Below are 15833 nucleotides of genomic sequence, written 5' to 3' on the forward strand. Positions count from 1 at the left end.
CTTTAGCCTGCCATGATGAATATAAATATGGAAAAAGATGCTCTCACCTCAATAATTGAAAATTCCTTAAATTTCGGGGTGCAATAGATAATAACTCTAGAACCTCAGCTTTCTATTTAAGTATAGTTGATAACCCTCCTGAACTTTTATCTTACAATTGATTTAAACCACTTGGGACATATTGGGTTAAGTCCTTGGAGAAATGTACAGATATACAGAGCTGCTGGAACAATTTTTATAGTGGGGGTGCTGAGAGCCATTGAACCAAACTGTAAATCCTGTATATGATGGAATCCATTTCAAGTTAGGGGGTGCAGCAGCACCACCAGCACCCCTAGTTCCAGCACCTATGCAGATATATGTAGGTTTTTTAACAAGCCAACTTGAAATAATATGAGTCAGTTAAAATTGTGACAGAAGAACAGGAGTTGACCACTTTGTGTTAAGGATTAACTTGGTTCCGGTGGTTTCCATGCGTGTTCATTTCTGGCTGTGAGCATTATGGGAGAGATTCTCTACACGGTTATAATCCTGTTGAGCCAATTGGGTGGCACAAATGAGCCATGATCTGGCCACAAATGCCTACAAGAGAATTACCTTGTTTGTGGGGACTCCCCCTGGATATAAGCATGCTGGAGCTGGGACCTGTGCCGGAAGCCTGCTGTGGCATTTTTAAGTGAGGAGAGAGTGTCAGGAGTGGGAAGGGTGTGATGTAGGATTGACAAATCAAAACTATACAGTCTCAAGGTTCATTTAAGGCTCTAGAACAGAGGTGCAATTTAGTATAGGCCATTAGTTGCTCTAATTTGCATCAGGACTGGCCTTCAGCCTATTACTCATTAAATCAATTGGTAACTCACTCCAACATTACTCATGTTGTTTTGTGTTGCTGATTTGAAGTTTGGGGGCAAAGATATTGTGTGGATACAGTGACAAATGCATCTGTGCTGATGGTTACTTACATGCATAGAAGCATTTCTTAGCTCTCTTGAGGGTGTTTCCACTTTGCCTTACTTTAGCCCCTAGTTTTCTCTCAACATTCTCTCTATCATTTGCTCAGCTCAAAAAGTGGTTTTTCTTCCTGCTTACAACACAAGCTCAGCCTGGAATCAAGATGTGCTCTTTTTGCTTCTTTGATCACAGCTAGAGATACACCTGAGCAGGGCTCATCTGTAATCAGCCCCATTCGTCTGGAGTCAGAGGGCTCACCAATCATGCCTAATCTGTTTGATAACTTTGATAAAGAAGTAGTGGTGCAGAGATTTTAATGGGAGTTAAGCACCTAACCCATTTAGGCACTTTTAAAAATCCCAATAGGTGCTTATCTGCATCTTTAGGTACCTTAGTACCTTTGAAAATCAGGCCTGGGGTCAAGGAAACTAATGTCTGAAGAGTTATAATTTGTAGAAACATTTGCAGGAAAGGACAAAAGAAAGTAATCAAGACTCTGAGCAGGATATCGTTTGCCAGTGGTGGGGCAAAGGGTGCTCAAGTGCAGGAATGGTAGTAAATCTCCAAGGGCTATAAAGGTCTGGCTGCAGAGGCAAATGGTTAGCCAATAGTTGCTTAGTAGCAGACCTCTGCTTTGGGTTGTTTGGGGTTAAGGTATTTAGTAGTTTCTTGGGGTTTGCTTAGAAGTGTTAAATAAAGAGGAAGGGAAAAGTTCCACTTTTAATTTACCTCATTATCCAGCCTTCATTAGTAGTAGTAGTCGTAGAAAAGCCAGGCTTAAAAAAGAAGCAGGAAGAGTTTAAAGGGACCTAGTTTTAAAATTATATGGAGGCTTTAACTGTTCTGCTGTCAGCAGGTCTTTTGTTTGACCTTCAGATCATAGCCTAACTGTCACTCTCACTGGCATAAGCTGACTTCCCTAAAAAGGTATTTTTTCTGCCTTCTTTATGTTTTGTGTTTTTCTGTTCTGTGCAACTCTTGTATTTCTTCCTTTTTGTTTCTTTGTTTGTGTAAAGAAGCTGTATACTATAAGCTCTTACTTGGCAGTTCATCATAGGATACCTTTGGTTAAGAGAAATTTAAGATTAGGGTGCCTGTTTTGAAGTTCAGTGTTAGTTTAATTTATTTTTAAAATACAGAAAATTGAGAATCAGGAAAACTAATGCATCTAGTCAGGATCTACCTATTACCTCTAGCTACCCTCCCATACTTGTCTAAAACAGGCTCTACCAGCAGTGTGCAACCCTTCAAACACAAGAATTCATCATGCCATATTAATCTTACAGATCTGAGTAACCTTTTTGCTCATGAAGGCTTTTCACATATAAACTTTTATAAGACTTCTATAGGCAACAGGTCTAAGTATTACTATTTAAATATTGTATGAACATGTCTGCTGCTTTTAAATGATATGAAACATTTGAATGTAGTTTTGCAAAATAATCTCAAGTTCATTTGCTCTGAGACTAAAATTTTAACCCTTGTGGCAGGAGGTATTAGAAAAAACTTTAGCCCTGAATCCCAGAAATAAGTGAATATAGAAGTTTGATTTTTTTTTTTAATTGGGAAGCACATTCATAATATTAAATTATGGCAAGATTAATTCCTAGGAGCAAGTATGAGAAAAAAAAATTGATTAAATGGAAATCACAAGTGCTTTCTAAAACTGAAAAATAAATCCATTTATTTGATTAGATACATTTAGAAAATTCCATGCTGATACTTGACATTATTATATGTGGAAACCATTTATGGATTTGTATGGTGTAGCCTAACCTAATATGACATCTATAATAGTTTTGATATGACTATTAGAGCTGTCTGAAAGTTGGAAACTCCTTCCCATCTGCCCTGGCAATTCCTCAAGAAAAGTATCTCCAGTCTACATCTTGGGATTTCATACTCCCTAGACTTCAATTTGAGACAATTAATACTTTTTCTTTGACATTGCACCATGGGAAAGCACAAAAAAGTTTCTTCCCACGTGCCCTAGGGCGGAAATAGACCATCTTGGAGAGACACATTTCACATAGTGCACAGAGTCACATTCTTTTGATGATGGGGGAGAGGAAAGTGCTGGTGAGAAGAGAAGAGCAATAAGATGCTGCTGGCAGTTTGGAGATAATTTTGTCAGGGAAGAGAAATAGGGTTTGTGGTAGGATTATATGCAGAAAGGAGATTAGCCTTGGCACTGGGCTGTACAGTATGTACATAGAATATGGGAATCTAGACCTTTAATAGCAATCACACAGAAGTGTTGGCCCTGATCCTGATGCCTAGCCCCTATGCGTCTCTCAGAGATGATGAACAACATCAGGAGGGTATACTTTCAGTGCAAGGCAAAGAGGGTCAGAGTTACATATACTGCCTATCACAGTCACACCAGTATCACTGCCCACTGTTGTAATGTGTAATCATAGATAAATCACTTTGCACACAGCCATAAGATTAAAAGGAACAAATAAAAGTGGAGTATCAAAGCAATGCAGTGGCTGAGTTACGTATGTCCTAGTCTGCTCCCCTGCTGTTATATCTACCCACAGTCTATATTGTAAAGCCAAGGCATTACTGAGTATGACCTGTGCAGATGTGAACAGGATTGGAAGTTTTTAGTAAAATAATATGGTCATGATAGAGGAGCAGCAGATAATCCAGCCCTCTCCTGGGGATGAAGCACCACAGATGTTTCAAATAAATAAAGTAGGCCATATGAGAAATATATACAATTATAATAATGAGAAACAAAAGGGAAAGTGGGGCCACTCAAATCCACCCATACAAAGATGCTTTTTTTGTATAAAGTGTCAGCTGACTAGAACATTTGTTTAGGGAAGAACCAACAAACTGCAGAAAAGATTTTTTTAAATATGGATTTATGATGAATAAGAAGATGCAGCACTTTGTACTTTCCAAATTTTGCCTGCCTTTTTGTTTTCATAAACAAAGACCTTGATTCAGCAAAAATATGTAAGCCTGTTTCAGTCCATCTTTATTCAACAAAGCACTGAAGCAAATGTTTGTGTTTTTCTGAATCAGAGCCTCTTTAATTCCCTTTAAATAATTATCTCTCTACCATGAGGTCTGCAGCGTCAGTAAAAGAAGACAATCTCCAAATCTCAGCATTATCAAACAGAACTAACCTCAGCATTGGAAAGATAATGAATAAAATCATTATTGTGAGAATAGAGCTGATCAGACCATTTTCCTCTGAAGGAAATGCTAATGAAAAATGTGAAAATATGCAAAACATGTTAGCTGAGACTTTCAAGACTGCATAGAAGACTTAGAAACACAGTTTCCATTGAAATTAATAGGAAATCTGAAATTAATAAGTTGCTTAGCCAGCTTTGAATACCTTAGTTTTGTGAAATATTTTTCATCTTCTGAGCATAGACCCCTTTATTTATGGTTTTATCATTCTTTCCCCACTTTTTAAGGAATCTGGTAAATCCTCTAATTTAGTTAGTTTGGAAAAATCAATAAAAAGTTAATTACAAAAATAGATCAGCCATTGATTTAGGAAGTTTTGTCATACAGCATCTTAATACAAACTGTCATACACTAGAGATATTGCTGTTATAACTGGCTAACTTGAAGCTATCTAAATGTATGAACATCAAAGTCACTCAATAATTTGGCTGTCACTCTAAATGTAAAGTCATATGGATGAAACTAAAAATTCTTCCTTTGAAATCAATACCTTCTCTACTCCCCTTTCCATTTGTGTGTGCACTTTCCAGTGTAACTTAATTGAGAGCATGTATCTCACCAAGACGTGTTGAATTGTTTAACTCTTTCACTTTAACCAGCTTTTTAAAGTAGCACTTTTAAAGTAAATCTATGTAACTATTTCAAATTTGTCTAATATCCGTACAAGATATGTTAAGCTTCATTAGAGCAGCATGTTTCCTGGAGTTGTAACTGTCAGTTATAGTGCAGGGGCTAGAGACAGGATTCCTGAGTTCTATTCCAGTTCTGGCACTGAAACATGGTCATTCTGGCATAGTCATTTAACTATTCTGTGCTTCAATTTAGTTGTTATTCTGGCCACTTTATAGATATCTATCACAGGGGTGTTGTGAGGCAGAGTAAATTATAAAGCACATGAAGATCCTCCCATGAAAAGTGCTATATAAGTGCTCAGTGTCATTATTACTATTATTACAGTGGGAAGGCTAGCATGAACAGAAGGGTTAAAACATGATACAACTGCACGCTAAAACAGGTTAGAAAATTAAGGTCTAGATGGAGGCCATTAATGATAAGGCAGAATCAATGTAAAGGAAATACTTGCCTGAAATGGTTTTGAAGTGCTCTTTGCAATGCGTATTTGAAGAAACAGACTCAACTAATTTTATTACTATATCTATTGGAGTGGTATTTGTAAAGGGTTAGAATGAGAGTATTCCAATTATAAACAGCTTTAGGAAGATTTGATTAACTAAATTTTAGGCTTTTATATATTCACATCATTAAAGTGGCCTATTTTTAATAATTATTTTAGATTCAACCCCCTGACTAAACTGTACTTAACTAATTTTTGAAAAATCCATAATATCCTTTTTATCATAACTTTAATAGTCTTAAAAGAGGAAGAAATAACATGCACTGCAGAAATAAATTCAACAGCTTGTCAGAAGGAATGTGCAATGCTGTAGAGCAGGGGTCGGCAACGTTTGGCACGCGGCTCGCCAGGGTAAGCACCCTGGCGGGCCGGGCCAGTTTATTTACCTGGTGACGCGGCAGGTTCGGCTGATCGCGGCCCCCACTGGCCGCGGTTCGCCGTCCCGGGCCAATGGGGGCGGCGAGAAGCAGTGCGGGCGAGCTATGTGCTGGCCGCGGCTTCCCGCTGCCCCCATTGGCCCGGGACGGCGAACCGCGGCCAGTGGGGGCCGCGATCGGCCGAACCTGCCACGTCAGCAGGTAAATAAACTGGCCCGGCCCGCCAGGGTGCTTATCCTGGCGAGCCGCGTGCCAAACGTTGCTGACCCCTGCTGTAGAGTCAGTGTAGAAAAAGGAGAATTTAACCTCACTAAAGTGTGATGCACGTACTCTCTTTTTGAAACACAGAAGCAGCAATATTTTAGAAGATCTTACAAGGGCTGAAATATTGAAATCTAGATTCCTATATGCTTTATCTGTAAAACATGCTTGCTTACCTTTTTGTGCATGCATTGTTAAATATATTTTGTTTTTTGGTCATTTACTATGGTGTACCAATGTTCATCATATAACTCTGCCTTTCTCTCATCACACACATAGTACCCTAAAAGAGCTCTATTTAACCGAAACGTGCCTCCACAGCAACTCAGCTGTAAGGGCCTAATGAGTCTCTCAAAGTCTGCAGACACAGGCACCACTTGTTATTCCAAGGGAATATTCCCCTTTGTGACTTTGAAATTCTGGTTTGGGCCATATGTAGTCACTCTAAGGGCACGTCTTCACTACCCACCGGATCGGTGGGTAGCGATCGATCTATCGGGGATCTATCCCTGATCGCTCTGCCGTCGACTCCGAAACTCCACCGCAGTGGAGTCGACGGGGGAGCGGCAGGGGACGACTCGCCGCCGTCCTCACAGCCAGGTAAGTCGACCTAAAATACGCAAATTGCATATCTTAGGTCGACCCCCGCCCCCTGTAGTGTAGACCTAGCCTAAATCTGCCTCCTCCTTTCTGCCAACTTGCCACATGTGGCAGTCATGGTAGAGGCCTGACTTTTGAGAATACACTGGACTCACATCTTTAAAGTGGAGGGTAGATATTTCCCTGATAGCCTGGGGAGTTTCTTTTTAAAATGGGCTGATGGGTCTATTGTACATCTGAAGTTGTCAGTCACAGAGAAGAATTGTATTTCCCCCACATGGTAAGGAAGAGAAGGGAGCCCATATTTTAATAGGGTGGAGTTTCCTAGCAGTTGCTAGGATATTGGTGCTACCACTGAAAATTCAGCCAAGTGGTTGCAAGAGCAGCTCTTCCCCCAATTGCCCTATCCAGCTGTAATGATTCTGTGGCTGCACAGCCTTCATGGGGAACAGCAAGGATAGAACTCAGGTCCTTCTGCTGCAAAAATGCATCCATTCCTATGTGAGTTAAAAGAGAATCTCTGGTAATTGTAGTTATATTAGGGCAGCCCTCTGACCACTAATGACATGACAACATGCATTGAGCAGGCCCAAGATTCCATCTAGTACTGGCATACATGCGAACTAGCCAGTATGTTACAGAGCAATTAGGGGAGAGCCATTTATTCAAAACTCTGCATAGTTCCACAGGGTAGAAAGAAGCACGTTGAGAATCCAAAATAACATGCCAGATGTGTGGACTTCATATAGACCCCATTCTCACTGGATAGGGAATCACATTAAGTAGCCACTGAAGGAACCTGTTTACATCAATTTTAAATAGGGTAACAAGTAACAGTTTAGCTGGATCCTGTGAATGGGGCCAAAGCACTTGAGAACTGTGTATTAATATCAGAATAGACAAAGAATATTTTTTTTTAAAGTGACAGACATTTAGGAGTCTAAGTCTCATTACTTAGACTTCTATGTCATTTAGGTGCTTTTAAAAATGTTACCAGAGACTTTAGTGAAACCAAATTTAAACACAAGAATGCTCATTTTGAAGGCCATGGTAGATGAGTGCCCTTCATGAGTTGCCAAGTCTCTGGGAGTTCTGTATTTTCTAGATGGAGTTGTTTCTTATTTTAGTGTTATGTGGTAGCAAAGGCACTATGGTGCTAATGGCATCCCTAAGTCTTAATGTGATTTATAACCAATACTGCCTCAATATGCTTCTGACAGAAAACAACTTGCACAGTTACCAATTCTCTTTAACTTCCTGGTATGGGCCATGGAAGTCTCTTAAGAGGCTCACTCCAAAGCTTTTCAAATCTTGGGACCTATGAACTTCTGAAGCTCAGTTCTGATATAGAAATATGCAAATCTGGTTTGAATGAAACTCTGAAAGGCTTATATAGCTTCACTTCTACTTGTATCACCATGACCTGCAGTATTGTTAATGATTGTTTGTTTCATGCTATCTGCTAAGTGGCCTAACCACTCCTAATTGTCTACTAAACTGTTTTTTTCATAGAATTTGGCTTCTTCTACTGAATATGTCTTTCATCATCCTGTAGCCAAACTGCTTGTTTATCCCTAAGAACAAGCACACCAGTCTCCTGTCCACTTTGGGCTGAGAGTATTTCTTAGACATTTATTATACTTTGATAAATCAAAGAAGTAAATACAATTGTTTGAATGCCCCAGTTACTGGACATTCTTACTTCCATGGCACTTAGTGTTTTACAATGACACTACACTATATTGCACAGTAAGGCTTGTCAGAGAATAGTCCTGATTACAGAAATGACTTGGCTATTCTTTTAACTTGTCTCACAAGATATGATCTCTCATTAGAATAGCCTTTGTGAAACATTAATTTAATTAATGAAAATGGTGACACTGAAAAATATTATCAGGCATAAAATTACCCTGGATTTTCAAAGGAATAGTACCAGACAGAAAAATATCATGTAGGCAATCCACATTCTTCATAACTTGTCATGCAAGAAATGATGATCATATTAAGTTGGATTACATGAATAATTTATTATGTCTACCCACTATATTTGGAGTCTTTAAAACCAGTGGGATATCAGCATGTAATTAACAATATTGTTATTTATAGACATTAAGCCACAAAAACCTACATTAAAGTGCCATTAAAGATTTGCTATAAACCAACTAATGCAAATAAATTCAACATTAGGGTTGAAACTTAACTAATTATTTGCTAAGCCTAGTTAGTGCATCAGTTTTTGAGGTCCTTTCCGAGTTTCTCAGTCCACAGCACTACCATATCTGCAGATAAGGTTGAAGATAACATTTTAAATATAAATATCTTTATTTTTGAGTATTTAAATAAGCGCTTTAGTGTCCAAAGGTTCTGTATGTTTCTTTTTAGGGTTTTTTTTTTCAATTTAATCTCCTCTTTAACTAGATTGTGAAAAGGAGAAACCATATGTAAAAAGAAAAATGTTATATTTTTTTCATAGTTTTTTTTTTTAAATGTCTTGTGTCCAAAGGTACTTCAGACACAGTCAGAGGTTGACCGAAACCCAAACCTTCAGTTAAAATCCCAGCGCATGAATTTTTGGGTCAAGGGTATTTGGATTCAATCACTGGGTGGTGAAAGCTTAGTCACATTCTCATTAATGGGAGTTTTGCCATTAACTTCAACTGGGCCAGGAATTCATCCATTGACTCCAAAGTCAACTGGTTTGGAATCTTGGGTTGAATCCAAAACCAGAGAGTGAGGAGAACTGTAAATTGTGGTGACCATAGCATAGGGAAGACACGTAGTCAAGGTGAGACTTTCAGAAAGGGAAAAGGTAAAGGCAGAGACATTCACAGGCAGTGTTTTTGAAGTTACTTTATATCCTCACATTCCTTATTAATTGACAATATTCTTCTGCTCAAAATATACCTTTATAATTACAGGAAGACACAGTGTTTGGGGATGGTAGGGTGACTATAAGCGTAATTTAGCCTGTCCATCAAATATCACTTATTAGAAAGCACAAATACTAAGGTCTCAAACTCTAACATTAAGTTGCATCTACAATTCTATGCATTTATTCATCATTTTCCTATTTCAGAATATTAACATGGGATAAATGTTTCAGTAGTTAGATTTTGAGCTACACAACTTTTGGAACAGAATCCAGATTCTGAGACAGCAATTAAAATTTTTCAGTGCCCAGAAAGTTTGCAGCAGACTTGGAAACAGGCATCACATAGCGCCTTCCCCTCCCTCCCCCCCCCAAAAAAAAGAAGTGTTAATGGGTACATTTATATGGTAGTAAAAATTTCAGACACTGGAGACCATATTTGTCAAATTGTTTTCTTTATTGTTAATGCTCAATCTGCCGCACAATTGTAACTGAGTAACTTTGGAAACCTTTGCACTATGGCATCCCATCAAACATTTAGATGGGATTGGACAGCTGTACTGTATGCTGCAACCCATTTAGATATATTTCCAAATGAACAGTAGAGTAAGTACTATTTTGCTTCAAATTGAAATGACATAAGGTCAGTTTAACTTAAATTGAGAGAAGTACCATAAAGAGAGAATTTGTCACTAAACAAGGTCAATGCCAAAATTTGAACTGGATGATAAAAGGGGACTAATATTTGGGGGGGGGGGGATTACAAAAAGAATTTCCTATATTTAACAAATTTTCTACAAAATCCAAATTGTAATGACTTGTGCAGTTTCTAGCAATCAACATTTTAATTATCTAGACTCATGGGGTGAAATCCTGACTCCACTGAAGTCAGTGGGAGTTTTGTCATTGGCCTTTCAATTTCATTTAATATCCCCATATTTGGAAGTAAATAGGACTGCTTTATTTACCTGCTCAAAACTATTCCTTAATTTGTATACCTCTATGTTAGACCCTCATATTCATATCTCTGCTAAACTAAACAGACCCAACCTTTTAAATCTCTCCTCCAGTGAAAATTTTTCTATGCATATTGTGACAGGTTGGATCACAGAAAACCCCTTGGGAACTGCCAACTGATGTGCTGAGACTACCCCTGAGCCTGTTTCCCCTGGCAGCTTGGGACTTCAATGCCCTGCCTGGTTTGAGCCAGACATGCGAGCCTGCTGCAAACCCAGACACAGGTCTGAACCACATCCCCTAAAAGCTGCAGGCTTAACTGAAAACAGCTTAAGAAGTGTTCCTGTCTCCAACACTCAGGTACCCAGCTCCCAATGGGGTCCAAACCCAAATAAATCTGTTTTACCCTGTATAAAGCTTATACAGGGTAAACTCATAAATTGTTCGCCCTCGATAACACTGATAGAGAGATATGCACAGCTGTTTGCTCCCCCAGGTAATAATACATACTCTGGATTAATTAATAAGTAAAAAGTGATTTTATTAAATACAAAAAGTAGGATTTAAGTGGTTCCAAGTGATAACAGACAGAACAAAGTAAATTACCAAACAAAATAAAATAAAACACGCAAGTCTATGCCTAATACTGTAAGAAACTGAATACAGATGAAATCTCACCCTCAGAAATGTTCCAGTAAGCTTCTTTTACAGACTAGCATTCTTCTAGTCTGGGCCCAGCAATCACTCACACCCCCGGTTACTGTCCTTTGTTCCAGTTTCTTTCAGGTATCCTTTGGGGGTGGAGAGGCTATCTCTTGAGGCAGCTGAAGACAAAATGGAGGGGTCTCCCAGGGGCTTAAATAGACTTTATCTTGTGGGTGGAGACCCCCCCCCCATGCAAAATCCAGCTCCAAGATGGAGTTTTGGAGTCAGATGGGCACGTCACATCTATGTATGACTCAGTTTTTACAGGCAGTAGCCATTGCCCACATGCTATCTTAAATGTCTCCAGGAAGACGTCTTATGTGGATTGGAGTCATCCAAGATCCATTGTCAGTTAAGTGTTTCTTGATTAGGCGCTTAATTTGCACATTCCTTTCTCTTGTTTGAGTTTAAGTAACCTTAGTAAAGTAGTAGTTGATGATATTGCTGTATGGCTGTGGATCATGAGAGTAGTGATTAGGGAATGATGTAGCTTGCTTCCCTATGATTGTCTGCTGAGACCTGAGTCAACAATGGGCTCTTTCAACATGTGGTACCAGCTACCTGCTTGCCAGCAAAATACTCTATTTTTACCATATATTGCTACTAGTGAATGGCTGCTCCTCTTTGACTTGTTTGCTCTAGCACAGTGGTTCCCAAACTTTAACAACCTGTGAACCCCTTTCACGAAAATGTCAAGTCTCACGAACCCCCTCCTAAAAATGAATATTTCCAGGGATTTTCTCCTTTCCCTGAGTATAAATTATAAAAGCAGTGATCTTGGAAATACACAATTTGGTTTTATGACATGCTTATTACATACTACTTATTACACTGCTCTACAGCCAAAATGCTTCTGAAATAAAAGAAGTCAAACTTTACTAATTCTGGGTCACTGAGAACGAAAATGATGCTTAAAATTGTTGATTGGCTCTAGTTTTCAAGATATGCTATTGGGTCAGTATATACGACCCTTGACTTGGGAATGGCGGAGGATAAGTGAGTTATAAAGGGAAGGGATCTCAATTTAATCAGAAATGACTAAAATACATCTTTGACTGGATCTATGAATAAATCTATGACTGGGTTTGGACAGTACTTGCTTTTTAGGCAAAACAATGAATGATGCAATCTGAAGCTGGTATTGCGTCATACATGATAGGAATTGCATCATGTTATTCCTAGAAGTCATGGATGATGCAATCATAACGAAGCTTACATCACTCTGCTGAACAAATTGCCCTATATCAGCTCTAGAAATCATACAGTGTCGTGCTCTCTTATTTGTCAGTGTTTGATTTTGCAAAGGGACACATTTCTGTTTAGCCAAAGTGAGCAGAGATGCCTCGTACTTGTGTGAACAGTGCAGATAACTTCTGCTATGTTTGTGGTGAAGTGACTTTTGCATCACAAAAGCACAGTATAACCACGATGGTTAAGAAAGCCTATCACCTTTATTTTGGAGATCAGGACAAGAGGTGGGCCCCACACATATGCTGCAACACTTGTGCAACACTTGTGCAACAAATCTTCCCCAGTGGTTGAACAGGAAAAGGAAATCTATGCCTTTTGCAGTGCCAATGATTTGGAGAGAGCCAACAGATCATACCAGCAATTGTTACTTCTGCATGGTGCCTCCAGTTGGGAAAGGTGTGTCAAAGAAGAAAAAGTGGACTATGCATTATCCAAACATCCCATCAGCTATACACCCAGTATCCCACGGAGAAGGCCTGCCGATTCCTGATGCACCAGAATCATTCTCACTTGAGTCAGACGAGGAAGAGGATGAAACTTCTGGTCCTGAACCATCAATGTCACAGGACCCACATTTTCTCCCATCCTCCTCCTCTGAACCACACTTCATAACACAAGGTGAACTGAATGACCTTGTCAGGGATTTGGAACTACCCAAGAGTAAGGCAGAGCTGTTGGGCTCCAGACTACAGCAGTGGAATCTCCTGGTAGGTGATGTTAGGGTTTCCATGTTCCGTGACCGTCAAAAGGATCTTGTCCCATTCTTCTTCATGGAAGGTGATCTTGTAGCCTGCAACAACATCGATGGTGTGATGGCAGCCCTCAACATCGTTCACGATCCAGATGAGTGGAGACTGGTCATTGATTCATCGAAGATGAGTCTTAAAGCTGTTTTACTGCATAATGGCAATATTTTGCCATCAATTCCAGTTGGTCATGCAGTCCATATGAAGGAAACCTATGACAACATGAAACAAATTTGAGGCGCATAAACTATGACCAACATCAGTGGCAGCTTTGTGGCGATTTGAAGGTTGTTGCTCTCTTGCTTGGTCTGCAGACTGGATACACAAAGTGCTGCTGTTTTCTCTGCGAATGGGATAGTCGTGCAAGAGATTCCCACTACATCAAGAAAGATTGGCCACTCCGACAGTCATTGGAGCCTGGGAGGAAAAGTGTTCAGCATCCACCACTTGTTGAATCAAGGAAGATTTTGTTACCACCCTTACACATCAAGCTGGGTCTGATGAAGAACTTTGTCAAGGCCATTGACAAAACACAAGCAGCTTTCAAGTACCTCCGTGGAAAATTTCCAAGGTTAAGTGAAGCTAAGATAAAGGAAGGTGTCTTTGTTGGTCCTCAGATTCGTGAACTTCTTCGAGATGATGCATTTGACCATGCACTGCGTGGCAAGGAAAAGACGGCATGGAAAGCCTTCCAGTTAGTGGCAATACATTTTCTCGGAAACAACAAGGCAGACAACTACAGGTTGTTGGTGGAAAACCTCTTCAAGGCATACAAAAGCTTTGGTTGCAACATGTCACTAAAGATACATTTTTTGCACTCTCATCTAGATTTTTTTCCACCGAACTGCGGAGCAGTGAGCGACGAGCACGGCGAGCGATTTCACCAGGACATTGCAACAATGGAGAAACGCTATCAGGGCAAATGGAGCCCATCAATGCTTGCAGACTATTGCTGGACAGTGACAAGAGATGCTCCATTTAATGAATACAAGAGACAAGCCAAGAAGCGCCGAGTAGACACTGAATAGGACTAAACTATGTACAGAATAGTTTTTTGCCTTTTGTTTCATAATAAATTTTATTTATATAACCCTTTTGCTGATTTTTAAAGTGTTACATAAACAGGACAGGTGAAATATTATCATGTAAAGCAACCATAAACACATGAAAAGACCTAGGTTTACAATTTATGATTAAAACTCTACTATCTACACAATATGCATAGACATAAAATGTAAAAACTTAAATGTTTTAGAAACAGTAGCCAATCAGTTGTTTTAATTGTCATATTTGAATTCAGCACATCAAAATAGATAACAAATAGCACATTTTATCTCTGAAGCAGATGACTTCTCAAAAATTGTAGACCAGTGTTATTAATTATTATTTATCAGTACAGTATTTTTATTACATTATGAAAATGGCAACACTCTTCCAAGATCTCACTTTCGTAGCTTGTATCACTTTGAATAAGCCTGTTATAAGACAAGGCTCCTATGTTCCATCAAGGAGTATCAGATGTGAAACAGCAGGAAGGTATTTAAGAAGTCAATTCAAAGAGTTCCTCCTACACAAGAATTCAGGTCTTGAGCAGTCCAGGCAAACAACACACGTTACAACAAAGCTTAAACTGGTTCTTCATAATAATTTTAAAAACAACACTAGCTGCCTATTTCATTTTAAAAACAGCAAAAAATATCCACCTCCCTTTCCTTTTCTTATAAGGAGTCTTGAAGTTTAAATCTCCTCAGTGTGATAGATAGGCTTGCTTTGATCTGCTTAGCTCTTGGAAGTTCAGGGGCTCCGGGCTACTGGCCCCGTGCTGCCTGAGGTTCCTAGGGACAGCTCTGTCTGCCATTAGGGAATTTTTTCCCAAGAACCCCCTGTAACATTTCACGTACCCCAGTTTGGGAACCACTGCTCTAGCACTATTGTTCTCTGTGGAACATTGTTGCTCTTACACTGCCATGGCATACACCAAAGTTAGTAGGCACTTTAGGACACCAGATAATGTGCTTTCAAAACATGCTAGCACTTGATGACATGTTTTACTATCTTTTCATGCAGCTGACACTTTCTGATCATGGTCACAAGTAGGTTTGTGATTCAAGTTTGACTCCACCAATATCGTATGCTCTAGTATTTGTGCTTCCTAGTGTGTGTTTTTGGCATGTGATCATTCCATCATGTCTATAGGATGGCTACTGTGGGGCTGGCATGTTGTTACAATGTGTTGGTGTATATACACTGTAAAAACCCTAACAGCAATATTAATGATATGGTATGTAGCTGGCCACTGGTCTGGCCATTATCAGTTGCTAATTTACTTTAGGCATCATGGTAGAAGTTACACCTTTGAAATGTATTAACTCAGATATTTAAAACTATGTTCCTTTTCAGTGGGTAAATGATTAGTTTATGAGCATAACTAGCTAAACTAGAATTCAGTCTAGGCCAAATATTGCAAGAGCTCCTCCTAATGGAGCTAACATATTTAAAATAAACCAACAAAAACATCCCCTGGATTTGTTAGCATGTGGTTCCTAATCTTAAGGTTTTGATCTGTTAAAAAAGGATCATTTTAGATATAGCTATATCTAAATGAAGACATAGGATGTTTCACAGTAAGGTATAGATTCCTTTTCCAAATAGCTCTATAGTGTGAAGTGCACAGCTTGCTACATAAAAAAAAATTGCTCTGTTACTCTTCTGACTCTCTGTGTATGTGTATCTGTCTGCAATTTTGTTTACTTTGGGTAGTAATACTTTTA

The sequence above is a fragment of the Emys orbicularis genome, chromosome 8 (assembly GCF_028017835.1).
Source record: "Emys orbicularis isolate rEmyOrb1 chromosome 8, rEmyOrb1.hap1, whole genome shotgun sequence".
NCBI classification, from domain to species: Eukaryota; Metazoa; Chordata; order Testudines; family Emydidae; genus Emys; species Emys orbicularis.